Source organism: Eptatretus burgeri, chromosome 9 (assembly GCF_056783735.1).
Source record: "Eptatretus burgeri isolate ZD-2024b chromosome 9, Ebu_testis_v1, whole genome shotgun sequence".
Classification (NCBI taxonomy): domain Eukaryota; kingdom Metazoa; phylum Chordata; class Myxini; order Myxiniformes; family Myxinidae; genus Eptatretus; species Eptatretus burgeri.
Window position 1 is genome coordinate 50779530 of NC_140969.1, and position 21060 is coordinate 50800589.

Genomic DNA, 21060 nt, shown 5'->3' on the forward strand with positions numbered 1-21060 from the left:
AGAAGACATCATCCCAAAGGTGGAATCCTATGGTGCCAGGTACGAGAGGGTGGACGTAGTGTTTGATGTGTACAAGAAGTCAAGTCTGAAGTTCGAGGCAAGGTCGAAAAGGGGGCAAGGAATCAGAAGAAGAGTGGCAGGAACCAGTTAGACCCCAAGTAACTGGAGAAGCTTTCTTCGAGATGACAGCAACAAGACTGAGCTGTTTCACTTCCTTGCGGAAAAGATGTGTGAAGCACAGACGACAAGCACAGTCATTGTCACAAAAGGAGAAGATGCCATTAGCAACACAAGGAAGTCACTGGATGCTGTGTCTCTATGTTCTCATGAAGAAGCTGACACTCGAATATTTGTACATGCCAGGGATGCAACGACGGATGGTAGCAAGTCCATTATCATTAAGGCTAATGACACGGACGTACTAGTCATAGCAATATCTGTACTGCCATCCTTACAGGAACTAGGTCTTGAGAACATGTGGATTGCCTTTGGCCAAGGAGCCAAGGCGCAATGGATTCCAGTCCATGAGGTAGTTTCTGCAATAGGGCCTGAGAAAGAGGGATCCCATACTTCCATGTGTTCACTGGATGTGACGTCGTGTCTGCCTTCCACGGTAAAGGGAAGAAAACTGCATGGCAGACTTGGAACGTCTTTGATGATGTTTCTGAAACATTCACCAATCTCAGCCAGCATCCAACATTGATTTGTGATCTTGACTTTTTTGAAGCTTTTTTTTTTTTCTAATTTTTCAAAATTTGGATTTTCAAATGGCCAATCTGGCAGATTTGATTAGAATCCCCTGGAGAGCAAATGTGCCAAATTTGATGCTTGTATCCTCATTTGCACGATTCCTCTCAAAAATTGCTGTTATCTGCCCCACTACAAGGAGACTGCTTTGGTAGCACCAACGCTCTGCACAGAGTATGGTCCCAATCTCCTCCTCCTCTGTTGTTCTTGATCTTGTCATTGTAGCTGTGGATGTTATTTGTGTGCTCCTTCCATGTACGAATATATATATTTTTCTATGACTACATATAATTTTGTGTGCTACTTCCATGTCCATCACACTTTATTCTAATAAAGGATTACTGCTGTCATACCGATGGAACTGCTATATTAAAGCTCCAGCCATATATTGCTTCTTCAATCCTGGAAAGATGGGTTTTATGATTAAACGGGCACGAATAGTTGCTCCAAGTACAGTAATTTGATGATTAACTTTCAAAAGGTCCCATTTTTATTATCCTACGACAGCAGGAATCCTTTAGAGTAAAGTGTGACACACACACACACACACACACACACACACACACACACACACACACACACACACACACACACACATCTCCTTTCAGTAATAGATTCCAGCCAGCACTCGAGACCGAACGTTACCTTTCAAATGCTCAAATATAATAGCCTACAGCCAAAGTTCCAGCAGTTATGCTCATGAACTACGGCAACTCACTTGGTCAACCAACAAGGCAAACATGAAGACCAAGGAGCTTTCTAAAGAAGTCAGACATGAAGTGGTGGAGAAGCACCATTCTGGAGAGGATTATAAGAAGATTTCAAAGTCATTCATTATCCCTTTGAGTATGGTGAAATCCATTATGAAGAAGTAGAAGACATATCTTACCACCCAGACTCTACCCAGATAAGGTCGCCCATCCAAACTCAACAGCCGAGTAAGCAGGAAACTGGTTCGGGATGTCACTCTAAATGCAACAATGACTTTGAAAGATCTGCAAAGCCCCATGTCCAAAATGGGGATCAGTGTTCATCAATCAACAATATACCATTCCCTTTACAAAGCTGGCCTCTATGGAGAGGTGGGAAAAAAGCCATCACTGAAAAATACGAATCAAAAACTCACATGGAGTTTGCGAAAAAGCATCTTTATGACACTGCAGGCATGTGGAGATATGTTTTGTGGTCAGACGGGACAAATATTGAACTTTTTGGTCTAAATTCAAAGCATTACATCTGGTGGAAGCCCAATACTGCACATCACCCAGTCAACACTATCCCTACTGTCAAGCATGGTGGTGGCAGCATCATTTTATGGAGCTGCTTTTCATCAGCAGGGACTGGCTCGCTTGTCAGTCCAGAAGGGACAATGGAAGATCTAAAGTACAGGAGAATCAAAGAGGAAAACCTGCTTGAGTTAGCCATGAATCTGAAACTGGGTAGGATATTTACATTTCAGCAGGACGATGATCCAAAGCACAAAGCTAAAGCCACCCTGGAGTGGCTGAAAAAGAATAAAATAAATGTTCTTAAGAGGCCCAGTCAAAGTCCTGACTTGAACCCAAATGAACATTTATGGCGAGACTTGAAGATTGCAGTTCATTGATGATTCCCATCAACTTTGGCAGAACTAGAGCAATTTTCACATGAAGAATGGGCAAAGATTTTACCACCTCACTGTGCAAAGCTGGTATGGACCTTCCCAAAAGAATCATAGCAGTCATTGCTGCAAAAGGTGCTTCCACCAAGTACTGACCTAAGGGTAGGAATACTTTTGCAACAAGTGAATTTTTATTTTTTAAATGTCTTTTGCAGTTATTCTTGACATGTAAACCTCCTTCAACTAAAACACTTTTTTAATTTATCTCATAAGCTATGAATAAACTAGAACGACAACCTTCCATGTCACGATGTCACCAGATATGCCTCCGCCCACATTATTACATCATTATACATACTTGTACCAAGTTTGATTTAAATCCCTGAACCCAGATTTGAAATGTTAAATAATTCTGGCTGCCAGACCATACGTCTGATCAGGTTGAAATTTAAAACATATTTTCCACAAGCCGACTCAATCATAACTGTGACGTTTCACATCGATTGATGCAGCGATTCAATAGAAAGATTTTAAAAATAATTTCGTTCAAGACAATATAGCTGCCAGACCATGTGACCTGTTAATTATTCGTGAACACTCTGATATCCCCAAGGCTTGGGGAATACGAAAGTGAAGTTTCCCCTCAATCTGTCAAGCCATTCTGCAGAAGAAGATTTTAAAATGTTTACTCTTCAAAAAAAAATCATAGCTGACAAACCATGTGACCAATGACGTCATAGGTGGAGAACTTTTGGTTCCTCATGGATAGGCTATCATGCCAGTAAGGTTTCACCGAGATCTGTTCAACCGTTATGGAGAAGATTTTTGAAGGTTTTATGTTACAAACAACATGGCTGCCAAACCACGTGATCGATGACATCATCAAATTTTTTTTACCAATTAAAATTTAGTCTTAAATGACCCTCAAATTTTTTCATACTGATCGGACAAAGCATTTGACATAGGAAATTATGATGTCATAAGGAAGCCATGTATGACATCATTAAAAAAAAATCACCCTTGTTTCCCATGGGGAATACTTCACATGTGCTAAGTTTCAATTTTTTTTTCCATGGAGCGGTTTTGGAGATACAGAGGTCCAAAGTATTTCCTTTTTTCCAACATGGCTGCCATACCACGTGACCTTTGACCTCATAGTTATCACAAAAACATTCTATATGAGTAGTTACACCAATGGTGAATTTTATTTCTCAATCCAACAAGTGGTTGCGGAGAAAAAGACGAAAGTTCTGTGCAGACAGACAGACAGACAAACAAATGGACCCAAATGCAACATCCTCTCTGAATCCTTCAGTGAGGGTAATAACAAAATCGAATGACCAATATACTTGAAAAATCTTCGATTTTGCAAGTAACAAACAGACAGAAAGGGGGTGAAAACATAACCTCCTTCACCTTCTGTGGTAGAGGCAAATAAAGTAAAAGAGTACAGCAAATGTGTGTGCTATAACTTGTGGAACCCTTCATTGTTGTCAGCTAATATGAAAAAGGCGACGTCACAATTTTTATAAGGGGTGACAAGATATTGTGCCCCCCCCCCTGTAGATGTAGTCGTCACTGTTAGGACAGAACAACACACAGATGACCAATAGGTTGCAGCAGAGCGGAAGTCGCAGCCAGACGTACTCCTGGGGGATGGGAGGTGTAAGATCAGTCTAAGGGAAGTGAGAAATTGAGAAAGTGATGTAAAGTGCAACTCCGTGCGGGGCGTGGTTCGGGCCTATAATTATTTTTTTAATCTAAATAAATAGTAAATACAACAACACCTATATTTAATAAAAAAAAATTAAAATAAATTTTGAAAAAAGAAAAAATTAACATCCAACCAAGTGAATGGAAATTTTTAAAAAGAATTTAAAAAAAGAAACAAAACAAATAGGTAAAAATCCCACACCACCCTAAAAATATAGACTTTAAAATGGTGTGAATGTAAGATTTTGTTCTTCCTGCGCCGAAGCAAGGAATGCTAATGGCGTTTCCCCGCTGGACAGCCAAACTCAAGCACTGCTTGAACCAGGCCAGTTTCCTAATATTGCTAGTGGATGCAACGAGCCTTCTACCGATATCACTAATCGTGTTGGATGTAGATCGGTCATACACTCCCATTGTTTCAATGGCAATTGGTTCAAATAAATAAGTAATAAGTTTGGCTGAGGCCGGCATATTTATTTCGTTTCAGAACTTCCGCATCGGTGGCAGCCGCTCCAGCCATTGAGGCTGTATTGTAAACGTGTGATTTGGCGAAAGTGTCAACACAAGTGCAATCACAGGTTAGGCTTTTCACATTCTTGTGTGGAACAATAGTAAAGCCATCCGGGCGGGTGTTTTCGCCAAGGTCTACTCCAAGGGGTTCCAGGACAGATGGTATCCTTGCCCCATAAAGGACACATTTGACCACGTCGTTTAAGGCCGAATGTCTAAAAGATCGACCGGCATTGAAATGGCATGACAGACCATGGTGCCAAAGTGTATCGTATCCATCATACTGCCGCATCGACATTTAAGCCGCTCACAGACTGATGCTCCAACTCGTAGGGCAATCACAACCTTTAAAGACTCAGGGTCAGGCTGTGTTCCCAATGAGGGAACAGGGACTGTGTGAAGCTACATCCCACTTTCTTTTGTGACTGCGGCCAAAAGATGGGCTCTGCCGATCTGATCTTCACTGTTCAACAGGCTGACAAAAGATACTCTAGCCGCCTCAACGTCCCATGGTTTTTGGCTAAGCCAGGACAGGCCTTCGGGTTCGCAAACACTGATATGGGCAGAACTCAATGACAACACCACCACTGTCAACTCCCCAGTTTGTGCCAAACTGCTTACGTGGGACAGAAAGGCATCAACTAGGGGGCTGACTACCAGCAATGAGGAGATGAAGCCAGGAAGAGTGAATTCAATAACCCTCCTGAAACCCAGACCTCCCTGCTTAACTGGGAGAATAGCTTGCGTCCAAGCAGAATCTTCAAAAGCAACATTGGAGATTTTACTAACAGTTTCGCAAATGGTGTGGTCAAAAGCTTCGAGCAGTGCACGATTCAGGTCGGAGGGAGATGCACAGGAGCTTGGGCAGAGCGAAACAGTTTTTGAGCAGCACAAATGCTTCGTGTGGTCAATTTGACGTTCTGGAGGTCAGCCAGCGCTTTCACGGGTTCATCCCCAAATGATGCATCGTCAGGGTACCATATATTGAACTCTGAATGAACCTCCCTGGTTCTTGGGTCGATGCCCAGGGAAAAATGACGTGGTCCAAAGGGGTCACCCTGTTGATTGCCAGTTGCTGAATAAATGGCCACGTTGCCATAGAACAGATTAGAAGGCCTGGCATATGCCTGCCAGATGAGCAGATAGATACTAGGGGTGCGCCTTCGTACTTCAGACAAAAAAAAATCACGCCTTAAGCAATTAAATGCATTACGCATGTCGATCTTGAGAAAGACGTGATTAGGAGGCGGATTTGTCAGATAAAGTCTGGCAGCGTGGGCAGCTGCTTCACACCCACCTACAGTTGAATAGGGAGCCACCACACCAACCTATAGCTCAACTGGACAGGAGCCCTGTTTGCTCAGCCCTGTGATCTTCAGAAAAAGATCAGACTGTGGCTTTGGTTGCGAGACAGCACAAAGTATTGCCCACAGCGGCGATCGGACAAACACCACTGTCCTTGGTTCGAGCAAATAAATTTGCACCAACAAAACACAGGATGCACAGCTTCGGAAACCTTTCCCCACAGAACCATGTTAATGAACAGGGTACGAGAAGAGAGTAAGCGGCCCCCAGCATCGGCTGATTCCTTGCCCAAAAGAGCCTGAAGATGTCTTGGTCTGAGCTCTTCAGGGCCCGCAGCCGACCCAGATGGAAAAAAAGCCAACCCTATAAAATTGAAGGAGACAATAACTGGGGGGAGAGACACTAATGAGTCAGGGATGTCCTTTCGGAGGAAGGATTCTGTTAAACAGATAATGTCTGGTTTATCGGCAGCGGTCTGGATTGAGAGATCTGTCAGGTTAGAGTGGAGACCTTGGATGTTTGAGGTCCACATAGTTAGAGATTGGGGTGGGGGGGAGGCATTGGAATGGTGCAGGATTGGGGGGGGTGGGGAGGCTTTGTGGGGACAAGGTGAGACTTTGGGGTTGTGCGTGGGAAGGTTTGAGTGTGTGGGGTGTGGAGGATGGTTTGTGTGTGTGGGGTGCAGGTGAAGGTTTGAGTGTGTGGGGTGTACGTGAAGGTTTGAGTGTGTGTGGTGCGGGGGATGGTTTGAGTGTGTGTGGCGCGGGGGAATATTTGAGTGTGTGGAGTGCGGGGGAAGACTTGATTGTGTGAGGTGCAGGTGAATGTTTGAGTGTGTGGCGTGAGGTGAATGTTTGAGTGTGTGAGGTGTGGGGGAAGGTTTGTGTGTGAGGGGTGCCGGGGAAGGATTGAGTGTGTGTGGTGTGGGTGAAGGTTTGAGAGGGTGGGTTGAGGGCGAATTATTGATAGGGTGGGGTGAGGACGGATGCAGAAAGGGGGGCATTAAGCTTCGAGCAGGTGGGGTGGCAGTGGATAGTAATTTTGATTCCAAATTCCCAACTTTGGCAAAGAGAGAAAAGATCATGGGATGGGAGATAAGATGCCGTGTTAAAGGTAAGGAGAAATGTGATGCTGTTCCTTCGGTGGTATGATCGGTAGACCAAGCACCTCACTGACAACCAGCTCTGAAAAATAATCTTTGTGAAGAAGACGAAGAAACAGATATCGTGGTGAAGAACACGTGTCGAAATATCCTTTTTTTAAATTGACTCATTAGTACATGTGCAGCCTAGTGTTGGTTAAGTGGCTAAGGTAGCCGACTTGCAGGTAGCTGTCTTACACCAGCTGGCTTACAGATCTTAGGGTCTGGAGTTCAAATCCTGTTTGCTGCTGAATTAACACCAGGTGGGGTTGACTCAGCCTGTCATCCTTCTGAAGTCATCAAAATAAGTACTAGTGTTCTGGTAGAGGGCCACAGCATCAGTGGCACAGCAATGCTTCCAAGAAATGATAGCTACCTGGCAGCCAAGCTGCAATATGCAAGAACAGAACAGTACATGTACACAGCAGCTCCTGGGTTTATTTTTCCTCAAATATGCACACAGTATTGTCTTTGGTCCTGTTTTCCCAGATGTTACATCACTTGGGATGCTTCTGACCAAATGAAATGCAGTCTGCACATTGGTCTCCACGAAAAAAAGGTTGGTAGTATGACTGTGAATGTTGGCCCAATGGGCTTGGTAGTTTGTGTTTTTGTATGACTTTGAGCTTTGGCCTTTAAGCCAAAGTTCATGTATATTATGTGTAGTTTGACGAGTTTTTTTTGACAGTGCACTTTGGTCTTGGGGCCAAAATGCATGTGCTTAGCTTTGTTATCATGTTTGTTGTTTATTTTTCAACATTTTTTCCCCCAAAAATGCGCCTCTCAACAAAGATGATGGTCAAGGAGCCAGAAACGCATCTGTGGATTAATTGCTTCTGAAGTCAATTTAAGCTGGCTAATGCAGTTTGCAATGCATTCGACAATGGGTGGCTCTGTGTTTTTGATAGACAACAAATGAGCGTGTGTGTGTGTGTGTGTGTGTGTGTGTGTGTGTGTGTGTGTGTGTGTGTGTGTGTGTGTGTGTGTGTGTGTGTGTGTGTGTGTGTGTGTGTGTGTGTGTGTGTGTGTGTGTGTGTGTGTGTGTGTGTGTGTGTGAATTGCGAATAATAAATTAAGCAGCTTGTATATTTCACCCAATGGGTGAGCATCATGTTCTGCATCCTCTCATGGATGGTAATATTATAATCTGTAGCATCGATCGTCTGTCAAGTTCACGCCATGTCAGCACTGTTTTAGGTGGGGAAGGAGTGACCCAAAGGTGGACCTACGTACATGTGTTATTTCAGCGCCATCAGCATGGTCTTGTCCCTTTCTCCCTACCCCTCCACACCTTTCTACCCAGTGTAATTGTCTGACAAAGCATCTTTCCTAAGACTTAATAGATGAAAAAATGCCCGTTAGCTGTTGTCGTGACTCAAATCCATGTACCATCATGGCCATTGCTGTGAAGAATAAAACCAGCATGTGCTGTAGCCGCTTGTGAATCTGCCTGGGTCCAAATCTCAAGCAGGCAAATTCCTATCAGCATTTGTTGCAGGCAAAGGTGTGTTCAGCAGCCTGTGAGTCCACATTCAATGGGCAAGGCATTTTGTTAACAAGCTTGCCCTTGAGCTTTCATCTTGTACTGGAACCTTCTCTGTATCTTCGTTGTGCATTTACTGGAAGATGCTCATTGTTTAAGTCCGGGGATTCCATCATGCATGGTTTCAAGAGTTAGCTGTACAAGCATTGCCATGAAAGAAACAACCTGCAGCCTATTTATGACATACTTGATGGACAAGTGCCTCATCCCTGGGAATTCCGATGATGTCATGGTCATGTGATAGGTGTATGGATATGTTGCATAATGTGGAAGGTGCTGGAATACATGAACAAGATAAACACACCCTTGCGGCCAGGATGAACCAGTGGATTGGTTCGTGCTGGCAAGGCTAGCTTGATGTGGAGAATTTGTGCAGTGGCACTTACACCCATACAATGGCATGAATAGAAGACATGATGGCAGAGCAAAACAGAAAAGCGAGTTCGTCTTTCATTGTGGGTTCAGTGATCTAATTGGAAGAGTTGAGTGCTGTATTTAATTTTCCCATTCAGCTGCAGAACTTCAGGAGATTGCGTCAGATGACGTGAAGATTCCAGCTCAGTTGTCACCAGGCGTTGTTTGGAAGCGGACATTGGCAAGGTGAAACCATGTGAGCACCCTCTGTGCTGTTTTGAGAATTTGTTGGAAGTGGATTCATGCTCGCATGTGTTTGTGGTTGTGCATCACTGCCAATGATCATTTCACGATATTTTGCTGCAGAAACCAAAAGCTAAAGCCCGTCACTCCTTTTTGTCTTCCATGCTTTCTCGTGTATATTCAGAAACCTACAATATTGTTACGAAACGTATTTTATTGTGGTATTTTCCTTTGATTGAGTGGAATGGTTGATTTCATCATCGTTTTTATGACCTTGGGAATTTAGTACATGCATGATTATTATTGCTTTGTCATAGAATCGTATAGTATTTGCAAAATTAGTTCGATAAAGAATAGAGAAATGTGAACTTGGTTGATAATCACTGCAAAAAACAAGAAGGGCACTCGGTAGAGCACATAACTCCGCCACGTAATGCCTGATCCACGGGAACATATCGGGCCCAACACATTTTTGAACTAGAACGGGCACTCGGTAGAGCGCATACCTTCGCCGCCGCAACTTTTTTCCAGGCACATTTGAAAAACGTCATTTTAAAACGTCCATGACGTCACAACCGTCAGTCCGATTGACGTCAAATTTGGTGTGTAACCTCCTTGAAGGCAGTCCAACAAAATGGAATGATAAACACTGAAAAATTAAAAAGTTGAAAAATGACGTCATCTTTTGACTTCCTTTTGACGCACTTCCGGGGACGTCACGTCCAATCGGGGACTACCATTCTGAAAGCTCGTAGTTCACTGAACGTTTTAACGTTGGTTTCATGTCAATAGCTCTATTAGATCTGAAGCTATGCCTACAAGTATATTTTGACCTTGAGTGTGACCTTGACCTTGACTACAGAGTTAATTGGCAAAACCTGTATATCAATAAACATATTTTGGTACTGATCCTAATGCCTGGATTTGGGAGACTTTGCTTTATAAATTATATCGATATTTGAATGTAAAATATCAGGACATTTTAGCCACAATTGAAAAACGTCATGTTCAAACGTCAATGACGTCATAACGGTCAGTCCGATCGAAGTCAAATTTGGTGTGTGACGTCCTTAAGGTAAGTCCTACAAAACGGTATGATCAAAACTGATGAGATCGAAAATTGAAAATTTACGTCATCTTGTGACGTCATTTAGACGCACTTTCGATGATGTTACGTCAAATCCGACACTACATATCCGAAAAGTATCTCGTCATGGAACAATATGGCGGTGGTTGCATGTCGATAGCTGTATTATGAAGGAAGTTATGCTCAAAAGTGTTTTTGACCTTTTCATGACCTTGACCTTGACCTTTGACCCAATCACTCCCAACATCTAATCAAATCGTCCTTGGATACTCACGAATCATCCCACCAAATTTCATGTAATTCGGTTTAATACTTTCTGAGTTATGCGAATAACAAACAAACACACATATTCACAAATAAATAAATATACAGCGACCAAAACATAACCTTTCGCAGAATGCGAAGGTAAATATCATGCTGTATGAGTATCATTGTTGGCCCTCTCTCTCAATGGTGAAGAATCACTTTTAAAAAAAATTCTAGTAGCCGGATCCATATCCGTCTCGGAGGCTCAGCGTTCAGTCAAGCCCATCTTTGCCCTCTCAATTTTTTTTTCAACAAGGCTTGTGAGTTTCAGTTGGACAGTTCATCATTCTGAGATACTGATGTCATCAACAAAAGTCTTTGTACAGAAACTTCAAACAAAGCACCATTTTGTTCCGCAGCATTGTGCTGCACGATCTAATAACTTGATCTTTCAGTTCTGCTTTGCCCTTGGTTTCATTTCTTATAAACATGTAATAACGGTCCCTCATGCTCACTGTACCATGAAGTCGACCACACACTGCTTCATTGGAAGTTACAGTTGCAACCACCTTAATCTTTTGTTCACTGCTGCACCACATCAATCATCATGTGTTTAATACAGCATCTCAATGTGCTCAAATACTGTGACTGCTGTCCTGGTTTCAGAATTCAGAGGTTGTGCTGACATGTTTTGGTGAACTGTTGCTTCTGTGTGTTTACTTGGATAAGGATGGGTTTATGGTAATCTGAGTAATTTGGTTATTGTGTGTAAATTGTAAAAAGGATACATATTTTTCCTGAGTATTTGGTTAAATGGCCTGTTTATTCCAACAGCCTGAAATCCAGGTCACGACCGGCTCCATGACGGGTGTGTAGTTACTTTTTGGGCGTGGTCATCCAACTGTGCGTAACCACAACCAGTGTGACCACTCCTCATTTTCATAAATGCCAAGGTGAGCCAATGAAAAAAAGCCAAGAATTCACAAGGTTTCGGAAAAGCGATGATAATAGAAAAGCTATATGCCAAGAAAACCTATAGAAAACCAAGACGCCATGGTGAACAACAAATAGCCAAGATATTGTGAAAAAAGCCAAGGAGTGGTCACACTGGCCACAACCATCGAACACCTGACAATATGTACAGTATTTTGTGAGCAGAAGCTAGTAAAGCAAAAGGAGGTTCCATCATTCAACCCTTCTGTATTGTATACCCATCTGCTCTTTGTGTTTCAACGTTAACATATCTCATTGTTATGTGAATGCGATGTGAGGTTACACCTGCAGAAGGTAAAATATCAATCGAAAGGGATAACTGCTCTCTCGTTATTGCGATTGCATACCAGTGATAAGGTCATTTGGACCATTGGGTGTATCCTTTCCTGAGGAAGCCAATCAGACCGCTGCAGCAAAGCCCCCAGCTCAATCCAGTGTGCGTCAGTAATGACTGGAGGATGTGTTCCCCAAGAGAGATAGCTGTGAATGGCAGACACGAAGTGATGGATAGAAGGAAAGAGTGATTAGAGAGTCTCATCAAACTTGATTGATTTCACACCATGTACCTCAAATGATAGTCATTCAATTTCGGAGAGCAAGGAAAGAACAAATGTATAGAACATTCCATACAAATAACCCAAACCTTTGGGACACGAGATTTAATAAATGAGCCATGCTGTGATTATTTTATAGATACTACACAGTAAAGATGTTTCCTATGATTTATCTTAGACTTTGCATCAGGAGAGAGATGTTCTGGATCTATGTTTAACATAGATTCCACGTGGTTAGCTCTCCAAATTGAAAGTAATCTCTTTAAATCATTCCTTTGCCAGATTAGGCTGAATTTGAATGACTCCTCTTGTATGCAACTCATTATTTTGATATTATAGATGAATATTTTCACAAACTGATTGCTAAACACAAAAGGAATTTGAAATGAATATATTTTCTCCAAACCTAAACTCTGGCTTGGAGAAACAACAAAAGTCTTCAGTTGTTTTTAGTTTTTTTTTCCTGCAATGCCTTGTGCTCATGGAGGGGTTGTACTTGTACCACATGTAAGTGTAGTTTGGAGCATTCGGAGACATCGGAGTACTTTTGTAGGTATTATAAGGACATTAATAAAGAGTGGTCAAACCAACATTGTATATGGTATTTGAAGCTGGAAACACCCCCATTATGACGTAGTACGTGATGTCTGCAAGCCCACCACTCATTACATGAATGATAACAAGAGACTGTAAAACATATTTATCTTAGCTGACCTTTCTTCTTTGCTTTTCTTTTCTCATATATTCTATTTACAGACTATGTGAGATGTGCAATAGTAATTGCTAGGAGGAGTTGCAGAAGCAAGTGCACTCGATTTGTTTGTATGGGAAGCAAATATTGAGGTGGCTCATAAATAAACAGATACAGTTGGTCTGGGAAAGAAAGTAGGAGTGTTCATGTACAGATGCTCTGTACCCTGGATGCAGGTGCTGTTCCACGAGTGCATGATGTGTATATCATTGCTACATCACAACCTGGACAGGTCGCCACTGTTGCAGAGAGAGAAAGATTTGCACCAAAATTTGGAATCTAACCAGGGTGTTGGCTTAAAATGGCCTTTGCTTGTGAAAAACACCATGGGTCCATGATCTTTAATGTCCACCAGTGAAAGCTTGCAGACAGCCACCTTGCTCAATGGCTTTCTAAAAGACCGTGTGCTCATTCATGCAACACTGCCTGCAAAGCACCATTCTGAGAGTTTATAATTGGGTCAGGAATCAAAATCAGACTACAACTCAAAGGCAGTGCACTCCCTCCCAACTATACTTCCTTAAATGCCTAATCAAATTATGATAACCAATTTGATCTGACGACTCACCCAAATGATTTGTTTATACAATAAAATCTCATTCTCAGCCAGGAAATCATATTAATAATAAAATGCACTTGCTCTGTGGAAGTTCCTGGAATTGACGATACCCGACTAACCATAACTAGCCACATCATGCATGCAGTCGACCAGTGGGTTTTTATCAACTAGTACGCTGTTGGTTTGCATTCAACTTATCATGTATGTGACCAAATTGCAACGGCATCTCATGAAGACCAAATTCTAAATGAGATAATGGTTCTGAAGGTGCTGTTTTAGGATGATTGATTACAAGTGCATTCTTGAATAACAAAGCAAAGGCTTGAATTCCCCCCCAAATAAGTCATTGCTGGAGAGTAGTACAAAAAAGAATGCTCACTGTACAGCTCATTATATATTGCATGATAAGCCAATCAATGAATATTAATAACTTCTTATAAAATTAGAATGACAATTTATCTCTTGTTTTTAACAAGCAACATTTTACGTAATTCGCTACTTGCACAATTAAGCCCAGAATACTTATTTTCATTCCTGAACCGATTCAGTTACTTCGAACATCACAAACGAATGTCTTGTCCTCATTAGTAATACTCGAGCTTATTTAAATGTGCTCCGAATTAAATCACATCATCAGCTTGCTCATAATTTGCTCTGCCAAATATTAAAAAGGGACATTTCACATGCCATGATATTAATTTACAAACGTCAGGCTCAATTGGATATCAAAACGAACTGGTCTTTTACGCCTAATCAAAATAAAATGAAGGTCGATCTCCACATTTTGACCTTTGGCCAGCTCGATATCCCTCTATAGTATCCAAATATATCTGCACTTTGTTAATACAAATTAACTACTACTACTACTACCCACACTACTACTACTTCTACGGCTATTACCCCAACATCGCAATGTCAAAATGATGTAATCTGCCCCTAAATGCTCAGCGCGGATGCACAGGAACCCCAGGAAGATGAAGAGATTGTTTTTTTTTGTGTTCTGGATAAGGATTGTTTCTTGGAGTGGTTCACCAGGCTTCTGAAAGATACTTGTAAAAGTACCTGAGAGAAAGGGTTGTGGCTCTCCACAACGAAAGACTTGGATAACTTTCTCAGCTCACCAAACGGGCACCTACTCGTACTGCAAACTTCCAACCTGGTTGGTCTGTGGAAGTGGAGTGGAGGGACGTGTGTAACACAACCCCACGACCACTGATTTGCCATCAGCGAATGGACTGCGTATCTGGATTAGGTTCTTATGAACACTGATGGGAGGGACATACCTGGGGCTTGTGAATGTACAGGGTAAGTTGATTTACCTATTGTCATTAATCATGTTTGGAGGAGGGAAGGGGTTGGGGGTGGGGGAGGGGGGGTGTATATATACACCATCGAGGCTTGTATGAGAGCTAACACACAGAATGTACAACAAAGGGAGCAGGAGGCAAGAGGGACAGGAGAGGGAAGTAAAAACAGTGACGAACAGAGATAGGAGGAGATCTTTGGAAGGGAGAGGGATGGGGCAAGGTACACAGGGTAAACAAGATGGACATTACAGGGACTTTCAGGTCCTTACATGGGAGGGACTTCAAGGAAGGAAAACAGGTGATTTGAAAGGGGTGAGTTTGGGGTGGATTTGCGGGGGTAGAAAAGATTGTGGTTTTGAATGGGGAAAGAAAACAGATGGCAGTTAACATCTGTTTTGAAGACCTGGAGGAAAAAGTGGGATTGAAGAATGTGGGAGTTTGTTCCAAAGGCAGGAAAAAGAGGAATGAAAGAGTGAAGGTGAGCAGTGATTCTTAATTTTGGTAGTTTTACCAGAAGTGGGTTGCTCGCAGACCTTGAGTGCCCTGCGGAAATATGTGAGGGACACATCTCAGACAGAGCAAGGGGAGCGAGGCTGGAGAGGAGATGTTAGAAAACAGAAAGACCACCGACCTACCTGCAGTGAGAGAGTGAGAGACCCAAAGTGAACCTCATCGCGGGAGATACCATTGGTCCTAAATGCCTTGGTTTCCACAGCGGGAAGCCGAGAAAGGTGAGGCAGGAGCACCAGCCCAGAGGGGAGAGCAGTACTCCATCAGGCTGTGGATGAAAGCTTTGTCTGTGGTCAGGAGCTCAGGTGGGCCGAGGAAGGACTTTGCACGATGGAGGATTCCCAGTCAGTGACTGGCTTTGGAGGCCAGCTTGGAAATGTGGCTTTCCCAGGAAAGATCATGGCAGATAGTGAGACCCAGATGCTTGAATGAAAGGACTTCTTCAAGAGACTTGTTGAGAAAGTAGATTGGGAAGGGGGGGGGGGAGTTCCAGACAGTCCTTTCGGAGAGACATTGTGAGAGTGCGAGATTTGTCAGGGTTGAAATACATGTTCCAAGTGTTGCACCAGCTCATGATTTTATCCAGATCTGCAGAGAGTGAAAAGGCTGCTGTTTGCCGATCGGTTATAAATTTATTGTTCGTTTAATTTTGGGGCCACAAGAGAAAATATTCCAGATTTTTGCACCTCTTGGTTAAAGTCGAACTGTGTGTGTGTGTGTGTGTGTGTGTGTGTGTGTGTGTGTGTGTGTGTGTGTGTGTGTGTGTGTGTGTGTGTGTGTGTGTGTGTGTGTGTTTATATGTGTGTTATATCCACTGCCGATGGTAGAATGTACGAACAGTAAATGGTACACACCTATCACCATTCAATCGAGGATATTTCTCGTACTGAATTCTGATATTTCCACGAGTCCGATTTGTATCAAGGAACACAAAAATTATGATTAACCATTTTGAAATTTCCAGTCTTTCACTTAAATTCTGAAAATGTTTGAAAGGCAATTTGAATTTGCACGAGCAACGGCAGGTTAAAAGTGCCTGTCGAGCTTAACCGAATTGCTGTAAACACCCACAGCACATACGCAAAAGGCCTCATTTAGCATTCGTATGCCATTTTGAAAGTTGTGTATTGATCCCACCTTCTTGTTGGTCTACTGCACAAGTTTTCCCTCTCTACACCTCGCTGTCCTGAGCATTTCCTCTGCCTCAAAACCTCTCGTTTTTCTCCTTTTCCCTCAATTTTGGTCTGCAGCTTCTCCTCCTACCAACTACAACTATGTCAAAATCCTGCTTTAAATACAATTACAACTGTGTGATGAAACAAAAATAAACTGAAGGAATCGGTCTGTTGGTGAATCAAAACTGAAGAAATTGAATGAGATTGTGTGTGAGAATGTAACATCGGTAGCAACAAAATAGTCATGTGACCCAGTAAAATTGTTATCTGTTAATTGGCGAAGAATTGAGTGGCAGAATTTGTAGGAATTGGGAAGTGGCTATTTGGAGGTTGCGTTAAATGGAAGAAATGTCATGATTGGTTAACAGTCAGTGTTAAGGGAAAGCAGGATTTGTTGAGGCTGATTTGATCCAGGAAAATAAACCTCAAGTAAATTCAACTGTTCTTGAGTGAAGAGCTGCAGAGGTGGGGAAATTGGACATCATGATTGTGAGAAGATAGAGATCTGCAAGGATCAATAGCACAAAGACTTGTGAGGTTTCATCGGTCACACCGAGTCGGGATGGTATATCTGAGGGTTAAAGGTGCTTATGAATCAGGAAGTCATTCGTGCATTGTTTGTGATTGCTGTAGGTGTGGAAGGGGCAAGAGGTTTAGTGAGTAAAGAGAGCCAGTCTTTACCTTTTGAAGGTGATGAATACTTTTGATTCGACCCCCGGCCCGCAACAATATTGTGGATGATTAATGTGAGAATTATACTTAATATTTGAAAATATTTCTTGGATGAATTTAGTTCAAGTAGTGAGCCTTTGCCAGCTGTTAACTACTTTTCAGTTGAAGGATAAAAGGTTTTTTTTGTATACATATACAGGATGTCCCAAAAAAATGTACTCACATTTTGGCTCCTCATAACTCATTGAATTTTTCATTTATTTTCAGATCAAATTGACCCTAATAATAGCAGAAGTACGACTAGATTTTGAAGAAAGAAAATTTATCATAAAGTGCTACTGGAAGCACGAAAACATCATGGAAGTGTAAAGACAATTTAGAAGACATTTTCACAAAGATCCACCAACGCGATGCACCATTGCTCGCATCCGAGATAAGTTTGAAACAGATGGAACTGTGCATGACGTCCATAAGGAGTGTTCAGGAAGACCACGGTCATCAACCACCCCCCGCAAAGGAAAATCAATTGCTGGAAACCCTCCACCGATCCCCACGGAAATCTGTACGACAAATGGCTCGTGAGACAGGAATCCCAAAATCAAGCGCCCATCGCATTCTGAAGCGAATTAATTGGAAAAATTACATTCCAACGTTATTGGTCCGCGTTATCGGCTGTGTTTGAAACATGATGGTCGTCAGTTTGAACATTTGTAAACATGCATTTATCCATTTATACATTTAACCATTAATCTTGTTTCTAAGTCAATAAACAACACATTTATTATCATTTAAAGAGTGAGTACATTTTTTTGGGGACACCCTTTAGAGAGAGAGAAAGAGAAAGAGAAGGAAAGAAAGAAAGAAAGAAAGAGAGAGAAAGAGAGAGAGAGAGAGAGAGAGAGAGAGAGAGAGAGAGAGAGAGAGAGAGAGAGAGAGAGAGAGAGAGAGAGAGAGAGAGAGAGAGAGAGAGAGAGAGAGAGAGAGAGAGAGAGAGACAGGAAATGCAAACAGCAGGGGTTGAAGGACAACATAAAGGGAGACTTGGGTGTGGGGAAAAATGAGGGGTTGGGGAGGATACACAAGGTGGACAAGATGGATACAGAAGAAAACTCCACGGAAGGAAAAACTGGCAGTTTGGAAGAAGTTGGTCTTGGTAGTGGGGTGTGGGGGGTGGGAAGGGAGGTTATGGAAACAGAAAAGATCATGGTTTTGGTTGGGGGATTATCTGAGGCATGGTGGTGAAAAACTGCCTTGAACACTTGGAGGGAAGAATCAGATTGGAGTGTGGAAGTTGGTTCCCCAGGTGGGAAAAAACAAAAATGAATGAGTGGAGGTGAGCAGTCATTCTGGAATTTGGGAGTTTTAACAGAAGGGGGTTCATGGTGAACCAATTGCACCCTACAACAACCTGGTGGGGACAAAGCACGAAGAGAGGAGACCAGAAAGGAGGTGGAAGAAGACAGACATCACTGACCTTCCTGCAATGGGAAAGTGATAGGCCCATAGACCTTGCTTAATCGCAGAAGAATCCAATAATTTTGATGGTCTTGGTTTCCAAGGTGTGAGGCAATGGAGCCAGCCCAGAGGGGAAAGCAATACTCCATCAAGCTCAAGATTAAAGCCTTGTAGGTGGATAGGAGTTCAGGTGTGCCAAGGAAGGACTTTGTCTGATGCAAGACGTCCAGTCAGTGAAAAGCTTTGGAGGCCACCTTTGAAATGTGTTTTGCCCAGGAAAGATCATGGCTTGACCTCATTTTTTAGATCTTGGTATTTGGTAATTGTCCTAATTTCTGTGACATTTCATCCAAAGTCATTGGGATCCAAGACCTCGATCAACAATGCTGTTTTTTTTTCCTTTTTGTGTTTGAGCACCATGTCTGGACACAATGCTTTGTTTGCAATGTTCACACTTGGTGGGATCATCTTGTCACACGTGAGCATTACATGTTCATTTTTGAGTCTCGGCTCTGGTTTTTGTTTCCATGATTGTTCTGGAACCGGGATGTTGAAATGTTTACAGATGTGCCAGTGGATTACTCTGCAGATGCTGTCATGTCTTTCTGTGTACAGCTTTTCTGTCACATGAGTTTTTCACACCATGAAAGGAGGTGGCTGGTACTTTCTGTTTCTTCCTGACAAAACCTGCATTTGTTTGATTGACTCAATCGCATCATTTTCTTTGAAGCATTAGTGTAATGTCCTTGGTCTTGGCCATTGATGATGACTCATACATCCCAATAAATTTGACCTCTTTTTAGCCATTGCAATGAACCTTCCTTGTCAATCCCTGTCCTGTCAAGCTCGTTTTTAAACCTTCCTGCTCTTTTGTCATTCTCCCATTTGTCAGAGTATATCTGCTGATATTTCTTGTTGTAGTTTCCCTTTTTATATATTTTTTATTTTTTTTGCAATCATTGGGGCTGTGCTTGCTTCTGTTTCGTTTTCCTGTGTCGTATCCATAATTTGCACCTGTCTTTGGAAATTTGTTGCTAAGTGGATTAATTAATGATCCCTTTTCTTGTCTGTTGTTTTCTTGCTCATGTACGTATCTCATCCGGTAGTCTGTTGAGCTCTTCACATACTCTGCTGGTTTGACACACGATGGTATGTGTACTGAATTAAGCTCCATCAAACCACCTCCTCCCTCTCGCCTCGATAAGTACAACTTCGGTGTGCATTGGTTTTTTGGGGAACATCTTGTGAATAGTTATGTTTTCTTATTTTGGTGTCTAGATTGTTGATCTTCAATTGTGTCCAGTATGTAATTGCACAGCTATATTGGAATACCGGCACTGCAAGTTGATTTATAGCTTTGGTTTTGTTTTTTGAGGAGAGGGATGACTTCAGAATTAGTCTTATTCTGCATAGGTACTCTTTACTGATTATTTAATGCATTATTTTGTGTTGTACCTTAGGGCCTTTTTCTAGTCCTAAGTATTTGTGGGATACTTCCTTTTCGAGTTCCTGCATTGTTGTGCTTTCATCAATTGAGATGTTGTCTGTTCTTTTTGTCTTTCCTTCTACAAATGTGCATTTGGCACATTTATCAAGACCAAACTTCATTTAGATGTCCACCGAGTACTGTTTTACGAGTTTCAGTTGATCTGCCAATTTCTTATCATTTGGAGTGAAGAGTTTTAGATCATCCATGTGCAGTAGGTGTGTTACCTTTCTTGTTTCTTTAGTCGTTTTTTTGTTGCATATCAGATTGTATCAGTGTCCTTGTTCATTGATGAGATTACTCAATGCTTCCAGAGCCAGACAAAACAGGAGGGGGGAAAGACCGTCACCTTGTAAGATACCACATTTAATCTTTACTGCTGTTTCAATCTTTCAATTTCAATATTTCCTTCCACGAAAGGTTGTGTCAGAGTTGTGTTCCAGAGCATCATTGCTTTCTCAATCAGTGTTACTATCTGAGAGACAATTTTTGTATACTTGCACACATTTTATAATGAATGTGGGACACTGTCAAAGGCTCTTTTGTAATCTATCCAGGCTGTGGATAAGTTCGTTTGTCAGAGCTTGCAGTTTTCAAGGATGGTTTTATTTCACAATAAATCGTCTATTGTTCCATCACATCCCCTTGTACAACCTTTCTGCTCTGCCTGTAAAGCTCCTTGTTGAGTGATGTGGTCGTAGACTGCGTCAGTGATTATACCTGTTAAAAGTTTGTATGTTGTTTGTAGGCATGTTAATGGTCTGTATTTATTGGGTAGATGGGTTTCTTCAGATTTGGGAACCAGAAAAGTGTCACCTTCTGTGAGCCATTCGTCCATTGACTGTTCCCTTTGGATGATTTTGTTTAATGCTCGAGCGTAGTGAGAGTGGAGAGCATGTAATTGCTTTAGCCAGAAGTTCAGAATCCCATCCTGGCCTGAGCATTTGAAGTTCGGTGCTTTTGCGAGATGTTTTCGAATATTTTCCTCGTCAATTGCCAGTGGGTGTATTTCCTGTCGCTGGTGCTTTATATTTTCCAAGTGTCCGATACACTTTGCTTCCTTGTTGTGTTTTTTTTTCATCTTCAAATATACCTTTCCAAAGTGTTTC

General features: G+C 42.1%; 1 protein-coding gene across 1 annotated transcript in view; it reads right to left on the reverse strand.

Annotated features, from left to right (window-relative positions):
- Positions 1–21060, reverse strand: part of LOC147020117 (delta-type opioid receptor-like) — a 216249-nt gene that overhangs the window by 136052 nt on the left and 59137 nt on the right. Inside the window, exon 2 of the mRNA XM_085895142.1 lies at positions 11830–11962. The gene's annotated coding sequence lies outside the window, so the exon portion shown is untranslated. The remainder of the gene's footprint in view (positions 1–11829; positions 11963–21060) is intronic.